General features: G+C 45.3%; 1 long non-coding RNA gene across 2 annotated transcripts; it reads left to right on the forward strand.

Moving 5' to 3' along the window:
- Positions 1-968: 968 nt before the first annotated feature.
- Positions 969-9,491, forward strand: LOC122463265. Of its 2 annotated transcripts, none has more exons than XR_006286450.1 (3): positions 969-1,130; positions 5,025-5,150; positions 7,531-9,491. It is a non-coding gene; the product is annotated as an uncharacterized LOC122463265 (long non-coding RNA). The 2 variants fall into 2 exon arrangements; XR_006286449.1 differs by lacking the exon at positions 7,531-9,491 and adding an exon at positions 5,633-5,973 and having other exon boundaries at positions 992-1,130.
- The last annotated feature ends 3,218 nt before the right edge of the window (positions 9,492-12,709 follow it).

The raw sequence follows: 12,709 nt of genomic DNA on the forward strand, positions 1-12,709 counted from the left end.
CACAGGTCCTGCAGTAACCAAACCTAAGCAAGAGCCACTGAGAGGTAACATTCATTACAGAAAAAAGAAAAGGAGTACTTGTGGCACCTTAGAGACTAACCAATTTATTTGAGCATAAGCTTTCGTGAGCTTAACCAAATAAATTGGTTAGTCTCTAAGGTGCCACAAGCACTCCTTTTCTTTTTGCGAATACAGACTAACACGGCTGCTACTCTGAAACCATTCATTACAGACTAGACATTAAAGGCAAGAACACTGCCTCGCATCTAAATCAGGGAGACAGTGTATCAGAACATGGAGCGAGAAATGAAGAAGAGAAGGTAAAATAAACCCCTAGGAGAGAGTAAGTTCAAAGCCTGGATCCTTCCATTTGGTTCAGTTTCATGTTTATAATTTTTGCTAGTAGGGTTCCTTTAGTACAGGTCCCCAGGCCGCCTCCCCCTGTTGCTGTGGGGAAGCTAAGGGGCACAGAGCTGTGAATTGGAGAAGGGTGGGTCATGCAAAAGAACTAGGGCCTGAGTTTCCTCTCTGTTACACTGGTACGAGCCAGGAGCAGCTCTGCTGAAGTCTGCAGAGTTACAGAGCTGTACGACTGATGCAAGGGAAGAATCAGGCCTTCTGTTTTCATGCTGTGCTTGGGCAAGAAGCTACAGTCACCTCGGGCAGCTCTGCTTTGCCTACCCGAGGGCCAAAGCCCTGCGGTTACCGAATGCCTGCAGGCAAGCAAGGTATCTCACACAGGCTTGTTTTCCAGAGAGTCTCCTGCAACCGTCCTCTTGTTAACCCCTGGCTGGGCCAGCTGGGCCATAGTGCTGAGACTGACCACTCACTGCCTCTCTCACGATCACCTCCTGTGCTTTATTCCTTGCCCTGTTCCCCACTCCTCCAGAGGTTAGCTGGCTTTCCAGGAGCAGCTGCTGCTTCCAGCAGGCAGCTTCATATAAGCACCTGTGAGGAAACTTAATTGGAGCCAATTACCTCTTCACATTTCTGAGGCCTGAAGAGCCACAAGCAATTGCCTAGTTAGGAGACGACCTTGGGGTCTCTTCTTCCTTTCAGGAAAATGAGCTAAGTCTCTTCCTAAAGGAAATCTTTTAAAGAGACAGACCGTTTAATAGAGCTCCTTAAAGGTGAGTGGCAAACATGCCATTGCATTAAAGGGGCTCTTCAAAGGGCTTAATTAAGGAGTGGGGAGGGTTGGGACATACTCCTTCTCCTCTCCCCTCCGCCCTCCGCTTTCATGTATTTGAAAGGTGTGAACCTTGTTTTAAAACAAAATTTTTCAGCTTGGTTTCAGTGCTTTTAGAAATTCGGGTTTCATCTACCCTGTTTGCCTTGCAAGACTCTACGGATGATTAGGGAAGTAGCAGGGTTGTGACACTGCAATTACATGGATTTACAGGCTGAATAATCCCACCAATCAGGGAGCAGAGGGGCATCTGACACAGCAGTACTGTGATGGGCAGCTGCCCCTCAATGGCTGGCAAAGGGTTAATATCAGTTGTTGGAGTGGCCGCACAGAACCCAGCCAATCAGAGGAAGGCTTGGAAGCAGCCAATCAGGGCCAGGTTGGGCCCTATAAGAAGGGCTGCAGGGCAGCAAGGAGCTCAGTCTCTCCTTGGAGCTTGAGGGAGAAGGATTGGCTTCTTGTAAAGAGGAGTGCTTGGGACAGAGGCGTGCTGGGCAGGGTCAGGGGAGTAAGCAGAACTCTAGCCTGCCTGGTTCCCACACTGTGGCCTTGATACAGGGGCCAAGTAGGTGCTGGGGCTATGGGGAAGTAGCCCAGGGAAAGCAGGTATTGGCAGAGGGGAATGAGAGGTAGTGAGCAGCTGCTAGCTATAGGGTCCCTGAGTTGGGCCCCAGAGTAGTGGATGGGCCTGGGCCCTGCCTCTTTACCCCACTGGCTGCCAACCAGAATGGATGAAAAGGCTTCTGCAGATAGGAAAGAATTTTCTTCAAAGTTAGCTGACATTTCTTTCTGCAGTGATGGCCCCTGACTGCGTGATCAGTGTGGACTGAAAGCAGAGAAATTGGGGATTAAGTCAGGTTTTAGATTTGCTTAGAAGTTTACCTTTAAGCTCTCCAGTTTCTTGCTTACACTTAAACACACTGCAATGGAGTCACTGGGGCCTAGGAAGCCTAATGATAACTGAAATCCTATCATAGGGAAACAGCAGGGTTACAAATCAAATCCTGTTCCAACAACACAGGGCTTTCCTTTTGCAGTGAGAGCAAACCCCCCAGTAGATGTCTGGGGGGACTCATGGTGACACAGTTCTAGTGCATGTTAACTAATGCTCAGGGAATTCTCCTAAGGCCTAAAGACCTTTTAGGCAGGGCCAACCAGGAACCTGAGCTGGACAGACAGAGCATCCAAGTGAAAATGGGCATATGTAAGCAACAGTAAAATGGGCTGGATGGCAGTCTAATGCGAGAAGGGAGGAATAACACAATGTTTTTAATGCAAATCTCCAGACGCTGGTTCCCTACAGTTACACTCCCCTGCAGCTCTATGCCTGCAGTGTTAGAATCATAGAATACCAGGGTTGGAAGGGACCTCAGGAGGTCATCTAGTCCAACCCCCTGCTCAAAGCAGGGCTGATCCCCAATTAAATCATCCCAGCCAGGGCTCTGTCAAGCCTGACCTTAAAAACTTCTAAGGAAGGAGGCCAGGTACTTATTTCCAGTTCTGTTGGTATGTAAAAAGGAAGATAAGCCCACTGGGAGCATAAATAACAAACCCAGGACCAGACAGGGAAGGTTACAGCGTACACAGCTCTACAAGCAGCCAAGGCAGAGCTGTAAGTGAATAACATTGAGAGGCATAACTGCAGTCTTCATTCTCAAGTGCACCTTTTTATTGACTCAGGATCAACTTTGTATCTAACAGGATGAGCAGAAAAGGACCAATGGAGGAAGCATATTAGGTATACACCTTATTAGCTGAGGTTCCCCTCTAGCTACCCTTCCCTTCAATGACTTTACCGTACCGTCATTGCAAATGACACTTCATGGTAGTGCTCCCATCACACGTGAATATGCACAGACATTGATTCACTTTCTGTGCCACTGAAACAGAGGTATCTCTCAGGTGGTCTCCTCTGGGAGACCTGGCATACAGCACAAATTGTAGCCAGCTCGGGTACCAATAGGTGTGAAGCCACAGTCGCATGGGCTACACACGCCTGCCCAGAAACTTGGGTAATTACTTTAGCAGCTAGCCTGTGCTGAAACCATGGTGTAGCAGCTTCACTGCTCTGGTATTTGAGCTAGCTAGATTAAAGATAGCTCCATTATATCTACCTGAACTGCCATGGTACCCCGTGATTGGAGTGTAGACATACCCATGGCCAAAGACAGTGCCAAGGGATGGTAAATCTTCACAGAGAAGCTCAGTTTTTAAGAAAAGGAGGACTTGTGGCACCTTAGAGACTAACCAATTTATTTGAGCATAAGCTTTCGTGAGCTACAGCTCACTTCATCGGATGCATTTTTCCACTGAATGCATCCGATGAAGTGAGCTGTAGCTCATGAAAGCTTATGCTCAAATAAATTTGTTAGCCTCTAAGGTGCCACAAGTACTCCTTTTCTTTTTGCGGATACAGACTAACATGGCTGCTACTCTGAAACCTGTCAGTTTTTAAGGTATCATCCAAAAGAGTCCCACTCAAACAGCACAGAATTCCATTTGAAAGCACAAGGTTTTGTCTACACTAGACTTTTATCTAAGAATTAATTGATTGCCCTAGGGTAAAAACAGAGGTAGGCTGGAAAAAACATTTGGGAAGTGTCCAAAACAGCTGTTACAAATGTGTTGATTATCTTGCGTTAATTGGCAATCAGTTAGCTTGAGGTAAAACAAAGTCTAGTGTAGACATACCCCAAGATCAAGTTGGGGTATGTCTGTCTTCACTACCAATGTGAAAGCGCTGCTACTCTACCAGCACTGTATTTAAAACAAACAAACAAACAAAAAACAACCCCTCCTCCACGAGGGGCATAGCTACCAGCACTGGTGCACTGTCTACACTGGTACTTTACAATGCTGAAACTTGCAGCGCTCCTGGGCATATTTTTTCACAACCCTGAGCGAGAAAGTTTCAGCGCTGTAAAGTGGCAGTCAAGGCCTTGCTGGGATGCAAACTTGCAGCTCCAGGGGACCAAAGTATTGCCAAATGTTGGGCCAGATCCTTAGCTCGTATAAACTGTTATAGCTCCTTTAAAATCAATGGAGCTGGGCTGATTTACACCAGCCAAGAATCTGTTGTTCCCTGATGTTGAAATCTCTATGTCATATTAGAGACCTACATAGAACATTGTAATGGTGCTTATCATATGAAAGTTAAAGGAAAATACAAAGAAAGCTCCATTTAAAAACAACCCAACGGCATGATTTTGCAAAGTGCTGAATGTTCTAAACTCCCATTGAGTTCACTGGGAGTTGAGGGCACTCAACACCACAAAGAATTGGACTCCAAACCATAAGATGATCTGACTTGTGCAGAGAAACTGGGGATTTAGTTTGTGTATGCATGTGTGGGACCAATGGAAAGGTGGGAAAGTGGACACCATAGAAATATTTGGTGTTAATAAGGAAGGAAAAGTCTTTGTTCCTTTATAGCAGAGAGGGGTAAAATAGGGAATCAAGATAGACAATTGGCATGAAAACACTTTGAAATAAAAGGAATGACAGTGAACAGACTGTTAGGGCCAGTTGCCACCATTGCTTTGCCAGAGAAGCCTCATGGAAGTCTATACCAGTTCTGAGTGTGTATGGATGAAAATAGTCTGAAGAATCAGCCAGATGAAATCCATTAGAAACCAGCAGGATCTTCTTCATAGTAGCTAGCAAGGTGATGAGTGTGGCAGTTCAAGAAGTCTTAATCCCACAGCACCACCTATAAGAAAGGCAGGCCTGCCCATTCTCTGCAGTGAAGCTGTTAGTGGAGAAATATTTCTCTGGTGCTTTATGGTATGCTTATAGGTGTGTTCAAGGCTCTTGTGATTCTGAGTGTCTCCTTTAGGGCTCTCAGTGAAGCAAAGTCAAGTGATCCTGTCACCTTAAGGATGCGAGAGGAGATGCTCTTACAGCCAGAAGAGTTTTCCGAGGCACACTAGTAACCTGGCAAGAAGTTATTTTCATTCACTGGGTAAGTGACTGTTGCTGTGAATCTTGATTTGTTTTATCCCTTTTAATCATCATTCACAAACACCAAACCTTTTTTTTTTTTTTTTTGGGGGTGGGCATTGCACATAGTAATGTGGGAGGAGATTAACAATGAGAGAGAGAGGAATAACACAAGCAGAGGCTGTGGCATAGTTACTCGAGGACTAGTGGCAGTTGGGGGCAGACTTCCAAAAGGTTTGGAGTTTGGGGTCATATCTGATAATCTAATATCCTTCTACAGCACCATCCTGTGTGTGTATATAGCTATTGCATTTGACTGCATATACCCGTAGAAGAAAATGTGCTGATTTTGTTATTGTTTTGCCAACAGAAAAGCACAACAAAAATGGAAGCCTTTCCTTGTAACAATCCCTAAAGACTATCCAATAGAACAAATGCCATTCTCTGCATGCACTGGAACCATTCTTTATTAAATTGACTTTTCAAATCCTGTTTCTGTTTCAGGAGAAGTAGGCTTAAACAAGTTCAAAACCACCACAATCTATTGATTCATCTCCTCTATGTTTTTTGCTGTGTAACAGAGCCTGAGCTTGCAAACCTGGCAAGAGTATTGCCCTCATGCCTTCAGGGAGGTGACTTGTGTGGTAAGAGCTTTGTTATACAAGTTGCAGGAAAGGGACAGTTTTAGGAAATTGTCAGTTCAGATCAATGAGACAGAAAATACACCCCCTGAAGTAGTAAATTTTACAATCCTGTAAAACATTTCTAAGAATGGTAAAACACTGAGGATTTTAAGCAATATAAATGAGAACTTGTTTGGTTTCTTCAGTGCAAGCAAGGTGCTTTTCTTCTGAAAAAAATAAAATGTTTAACTGCACAGATGTTCACAGCAGCAAGTGATCCCCATTAGCATCCCTTTAAAAGTTAAATTGCAATCCCATTAAAAGTCTTTTTAAAACAAGTGAAGAAACTGCAACTGATTTTTAGAATATTTTTCCCTATTGTCAATGTTAAAAGGATGAAATCTACATTACTACTACTCATATTTGCAAGTTCATATTAAGTCTTTCTTGAGGAAATTTCACAGGTACATTTATCCACCCAGAGGGCCTATGTCCATTCTTTACATTGGATGAGGAAGGCATTAGCCAATATGCAGCATGAATAACATACTCTATCATGCCTATCTAGTTAGAAAACAGAGGAAAGGTTTGGGGGGGGGGGGGAAAGTCTAGAATAAAAATATTGTAATGAGCTGGCAGTGTGTGTGTGAATCTCTGCCCTCCCCTGGATGGACTCAGAACTGCTCAGCTCTGGGTTGCTACAAGGGAAAAGATTCTCCTTTTGCTCCAGTGATAGGGATCTATGCTTTTAAAGCAGCAAGGTCCAAGTTCTAGACCAGGTCCTGCTGTGAAGTTCTAGATAGCTATCGGGTACAGCACAGTGGTAGGATCCATGTACAAAGACACAGGTTTTCTGCTTCAGTGTCCTGTCTTGCACAGTGCTCATATCACATGCTTCAGCAGGAAGCAACCCCATAATAATTTCTCTGATTTGATAAGGGACATTTATGGAATAACTTGCCCATAGGGAAGCTTGTTCCTAATCCCCAGCAGGAAGGGGCTCCTGAAGCATGAGGGTATACATACATTAGATAGGATGAATACTTATTTTGAAAGTTATCTGTGGATGTTCTCATTGTTGTCCATAAAAATGTCTTATCTTTCCTGAACCCTACTGAATCCTGTACCTCAGTAGTATTTTTGGGTGATGTGAACACATAGATTGGAACTAGAACACCAACTGCAGAAAAGGCTTGTATGAAGCCCCGTGGAATGAAACAACAGTGTTTGAGAGAGCTCCACTTCAAGGATACCCTGCTTGGCAATGGTGGCAGCCCTACTGCAATCAAGGGGGCATAAAATGGATCTGAGCTGAGAACACTGGATTTTGTAACTCATATTAAAGCCAGAAGGGACCATTATGATAATCTAGCACAGGCCACCAACCCTCATTCAGTGATTCCTGCATCGAGCTCAGAACTCCTGGGTGAGCTAGAGAGTATCTCACATCGAGCACTGGATCTAGGGTTTTGATTTAGAGGGGTGAAGATAAATTCTCAAAAGTTCCCAGCAACAGATTTTCAGGTAGAGATGGGTGAAATTTTTTGGTGGTGGGTGTGTGTATTTGTGTGTGAAATGCAGATTGTGACACCAAAGCATTTTGTGAATACATGTCAGTTTCACCAAACTGAGAATTTTTTTTAAAAGGGATACATTTCGATTTTTGGTTCAGAATGAGGTTTTGTTTGGAAGTGTCTGTCAATTAAAAAATTGAGCATTTTTAACACTTCATCTAAATGTTTTGTTCAATCCAGAATGATTCTTTTTTTTGCTTTTCAGAATTGCCAGCAGACTGAAAAATCCGTTATTCACCCAGCTCTATTTTCAATAGGGACCAAGCTTACAAAAGCTATCTGCTCCTACAGTGACCTATCTGCTCCTACCGTGACACTTAGGGACAGATGTTCAGCACACCCAAGGTCCACGGCAAGCAGAAATCCCTGGCAGTGAGTCTCAGAGCCTGGGTCTAAAGACTCAGGCTTGCAGGGCTTGTGCTATGATGCTAAAAATAGCCGTGTAGATATTCGGGTGTGGACCCTGAAACCCAGCGAGAGGGGTGGCAACTCAACAACTGCACTGCTTCATTTCATAGTATGGGACATCTCCTTTCTGTTCTATGAGGGTATTAAAAAACCCAGCCCGTTGTAACATGACTGGGGGTCTTGCACATCAGCAGGAGAGCTGAAACATGTCACTACATTGGTCATGGTAAAAACTCACATTTCCTAATTGGTCACATTAATAGGAAAATCATTAAAGCTGAGTGAGTCATTTCTTTAACTCAAACACATGATTCTTCAGAAGTATCGCAAGTTGTGGGAAGAACAAGAATGATTAAAAGTGAGCATTGCTCTGTGAACGGGTGACAGACGGAGATAATAATTTGTGACCTGAGTCATGGGCGAGGGGACTGCAGACCATGCTGCTTCTGCCAAATGTATTCTCATGCTCTCAGTTTTATCCTTTGCCTCATGCTGGACTCAACTCTCCGCTGACCTGAGCACTGGAATGTTTGCCTGAGATGGGGCCTAGCTATGTCCGAGCTCTGAGGATTGGCTACTGACGAGTGAGTGGTCACATGGATCTCCATCTCCGTCAGTGACAATGACTCAGCTTTTGGCTAGAGGAATGAGCATACGACTGGGGGTCAGGACTTCTAGGTTCTAGTTGTGGTCTGCCATTGGCTGCATGCCCTTGGGTGAGAGACTTCACCTCTCTGTGCCTCAGCATCCTCACCTGTGAAAACGATGCTGATGATTGTGTTTCATCCTTCTAAAGTGCTTTTAGATCCTCATGCTGCATCTCTACCCCTCATGTTGAGTGGCAGTGGATTCCTTTCCCTCCCAGAGAGACAGAGGCAGGAGCTGTAGCAGCGATGGCAACATCTTTCCCCTGGAGAAGCAAGGGGAATGGAGACAATACTTAAACCCCAGCTGCTGGGATAGCTGCTAAGGTAGATCTCTAGGCTGCACTTCTCTCCCACTGCCATCTACTAAATTGTCTGCTGGGTGGGGATGGCAAGGTCTCCAAGAACAATAGGTCTTGGCGTTAACACCCCATTGAGATGAATGCCCCCCCAGAGCTATCGTTTCAGGCTCTTTACAGACTCAGGCAGACACAGCATATTGAGAGTACAACATGGGTCATGTTTTCATGTTGTTCTTCCCAACCAGGAGCACTAGAAACATACTTAAAAAACATAAACAAAAAAAAACACCTAGAAACTGAGACTCTGAAGGAATCATGTGACTCAGGGAGCCCTAGCCCCATGGGCCTACAGTGCCTCTGTCTTTATCCAGCCCAAGATGCCAGTGATGTGCATATCGCAAATGCCTAAAATAAATAGCTAGCTTTGGAAATATGGGCTTTATCCTGCAAGGTGGTGGGCCAATGAGAGTTGAGGGCTCTGGGAAATTTGCAGGAGGCCCTGAGACTCTTGCCGGATAAGATCGTATATGTTTGGAAACAAAACCCAGGGTGCCATCTCCAGGTAGATTGCCTCAGTAAAGCCATTGGAAGCTTTATCAGGACACTCGTAATCTCCATTTCATTGAACAACAACTTTTGATAAAATCCCTATTGAGAGCAAAGCATGAGGAGGCGAAGGGGCCAATTTAACAGCTTATATATGCCTCCCCATAGAAATTCATGGGTTTCCTTTCTATGTGATTTGCCCAAAGGCCTTAAAGATGATAAAGCAGGGAATACAGAATTTTAGACTATTTACATAAAAAAGGCACAGTGAGAAAAAAATAAATAGAACGTTACACTGTATTGTAGAATATTCATGGACCTGTTTCTAAATCTTGGGAAGGAAAACAAAGCCACACTAGAAATACATAGAAAGCTTTAAACAATTGATCTTAGTGGGAGGTTACACTGGTATCTTTTATCCTCCTGGTATCCAGATGTTTCAGAAAATGCCCAGAAGTGAAACGCTTGTAAGTCTCCTGGCAGTAAAGTGGAGAATCATTCTCTTCTTTCCCTTCCAGACTTCTGTTAACCCATCTATCTAGCCTCAAGTACAGGAGGTCTCGACCTTTTTCTTTCTGAGGCCCCCCCAACATGCTATAAAAACTCCACGGCCCGGCTGTGCCCCAACAACGGGTTTTCTGCCTATAAAAGCCAGGACCAGTGTTAGGGGGTAGCAAGCCGGGCAATTGCCTGGGCCCCCACAAAGCTAAGTTGCTCAGGCTTCAGCGTCAGACCCACTGGCAGGGCTCAGGGCCCTGGGCTGCAGTGCTGCATGATGGGGCTTTGGCTTTCTGCCCTGGGCCCTAGCGAGTCTAATGCCCGTCATGCTTCGTGGATCCCCTGAAACCTGCTCGCAGCCCCCCGGGGGGGCCTGGACTCCTCGTTGGGAACCACTGCTCTAGTACATGCTTATGAGAGCTTTCTGGTGCTGCAGTTAGACGGCTTCCGGCTTTTGATCTTGGCTCCTCACACATGCCAAGGAGAGAAGCGCGGGGTCAGCACTTAGAGGGGAGTTCCCCAGGGGAAAGGTGCTGCTAGAATTGGTGCTGGTGTTTTGGTGGGTGGTGCTTTTCCCTCTGAGTCAGCATTAAACCAGTGCCCTAGCCTGATGTCAGGGAGTGCTGTGGTTTTGGATGAGACGTAAGATAGAGCAGCTTTACCACCTGGGAACTTTGAAACACTCAAGAGTATGGGCATCAGATCCTTTGGTCTGACTACACTTAGACAGGCCTAAATTACAATTGGATACAGGACTCCAAGTCACTTCCTGTCCCAAACTTTTCTGTAGCATTGCCAAGAGCTGTTAAACAGCTGTCACATCCTAGCGTTCTTCCCCACCCCCACACTTCTTAAGTGGCTGCACATCAATGGTGGCTGCTGTCATTCCTCTACAGATTTAGGTCCAATCCTGTAATTGGATCTGCATACGCAAGCCCTGGCGCCTGTGTACTGCCCCATTGGGGGGTCTGCTCGTGCTGGTTCAATTGCAAGATCCAGATCACACTCTGTAAAGCTTTATAAAATGCACTAAGCTATCATTTTAACTATAAATAATGACAGATTAGCAATACCCCACTCCCACGATGTGCAAATCTCCTGCCCCTTTTAGATACAGTTTGCTTCCTGCAACTGGAAATTCCCTAGCAAAAAAACAAAACCCCGAAAAACCACCACCAACACTGGAGCATGCCTCTTTAAACTAGCCTATTTAGGCCACAGATGCTAAATGAATTCAGCAGACAGACGGAGTAATGGAATGTCAGCGCTCCAGTCTGCTGCCTTGAAGGAACAGCTTTTTTTTTTTTTTTTTTATTAATTTCTCGTCTCATTTTCCAATGCTGCCTGTGGGCTCCATACTTTCGATGCAGTATTCTTGACAGTCTCTAACCTAATTTGGAAATAATTAAATTTTAAAATATTAAAGGGATTATATTTACTTCCACACTATTCCCCCCTTTCCCGTTGTCCCTCAAAAACTGGTGAATTTCGCTCCAGGACTTAAAAAAAAAACCTCAAACTTGAAATACATTACTGATGAATCTGATTTGTTACTGCAGTTTCCTTTCCGAAGGGCGGAGAGCAGTTGAAGGAAGAAAGCAGAGTTAATTCCTATCAGAGGTGACAAGGAACCTTATAAATTGGACAGCTCTTTGTTGCTGTAACATCTTAGCATGGTGGTGGACAGCGCACACGGCCCGTTGGGGTAATCCGTTGGCGGGCCACGAGACAGTTTGTTTACATTGACCATCCGCAGGCACGGCTGCCCGCAGCTCCCAGTGGCCATGGTTCGCCATTCCTGGCCAATGGGAGCTGCGGGAACCAGCGCGGGCCGCAGGTTGCCCACCAGTGCCTTAGAGCATGCTTCTGCTTTCCCTGAAGTCAATGGCAAAGTTCCTAGACCGTTAGAGTGGCAAGATTTGGGTCATATTTGAATCCTTATATCCATGCAAATAAGGAGCCATATTCCTCACAATTAGGTTATAGTTACTAATGCACCCTAGTGCCTTAAAGGAATACTGTCACCGAGCCACAATCCCACTTTTAGTACCAGGTGTCACCAGGCCGTGCTTCTCCCCGGCTCCAAAACATGCACCACCATGCCCAGTCTTTCCAAGGAGGTTTATTTCTTTAAACAGAGGTTATCAAACAACAGAAAACAGTCTTAACTCAGTCCTTGGCCCCAGGCTTCAGGGCCACCCAACCCAGGGGTTTCTGGTACTCCAGCTCCTGGCAACCTTCTAGCCTCAATAGGCTCTGATCCCTTCCTGAAGCAGCATCTGCAGGGCTGCTTCCCTGAAACCCTTTGCTCCAGGGACCCACCACAGGAGCTAGTTCTACTCCCGTGTGGCTTTTCCTCCCCAGGGCTCAGCCTATCTCAGTCTTTCTTTCCCAGCTGCCCACTAGGAACACTTTATAGGGCCACGTGTAGCCCAGCGCTGTTGAATTAGCTGGATTGGGCTCGCCTGCTCTGGTCCATGGGTGTTGGGCTCAGACTATCCACAGGGGCGAGCTACCCTGGGACAGACATGGATTCCCTTGAAGTTAGAGATCAGAAGAAATAATTGAAACTATGGGACTTTAATAATGTTTTGCTTTTGAATAACATCCAAGAGTCACAGAACACTCTGCAGACATTTAATTGTAAGCCTCACAAACCTCCTGTGAGGTATATTCTTTGTATTTTACAGAAGCAGAGGAGTGATGTGACTTGCCTAATGTCCCAGAGCAAATCAGTGGCAGAGCTGCAAATAGAACCCAGAAGTCCTGCCATGCAGTCCCTATTCTGATCCCCTAAAACACTCCCACTGTCCACATATGGCTGCTTGAGACTTTCCCTCAAACTGCATAACCCCATGCAGTATCTTTATTCTGTATTGATAAGGCAGCATGAGAAACGAAAGAGTTGATCTGTTCATCGCAATATCGCTATGGTTTGATTCACAAGCTTCTTATTTCATCAGCTCTTATGAGAGGGATATCTGGC

The sequence above is a fragment of the Chelonia mydas genome, chromosome 18 (assembly GCF_015237465.2).
Source record: "Chelonia mydas isolate rCheMyd1 chromosome 18, rCheMyd1.pri.v2, whole genome shotgun sequence".
NCBI lineage: Eukaryota > Metazoa > Chordata > Testudines > Cheloniidae > Chelonia > Chelonia mydas.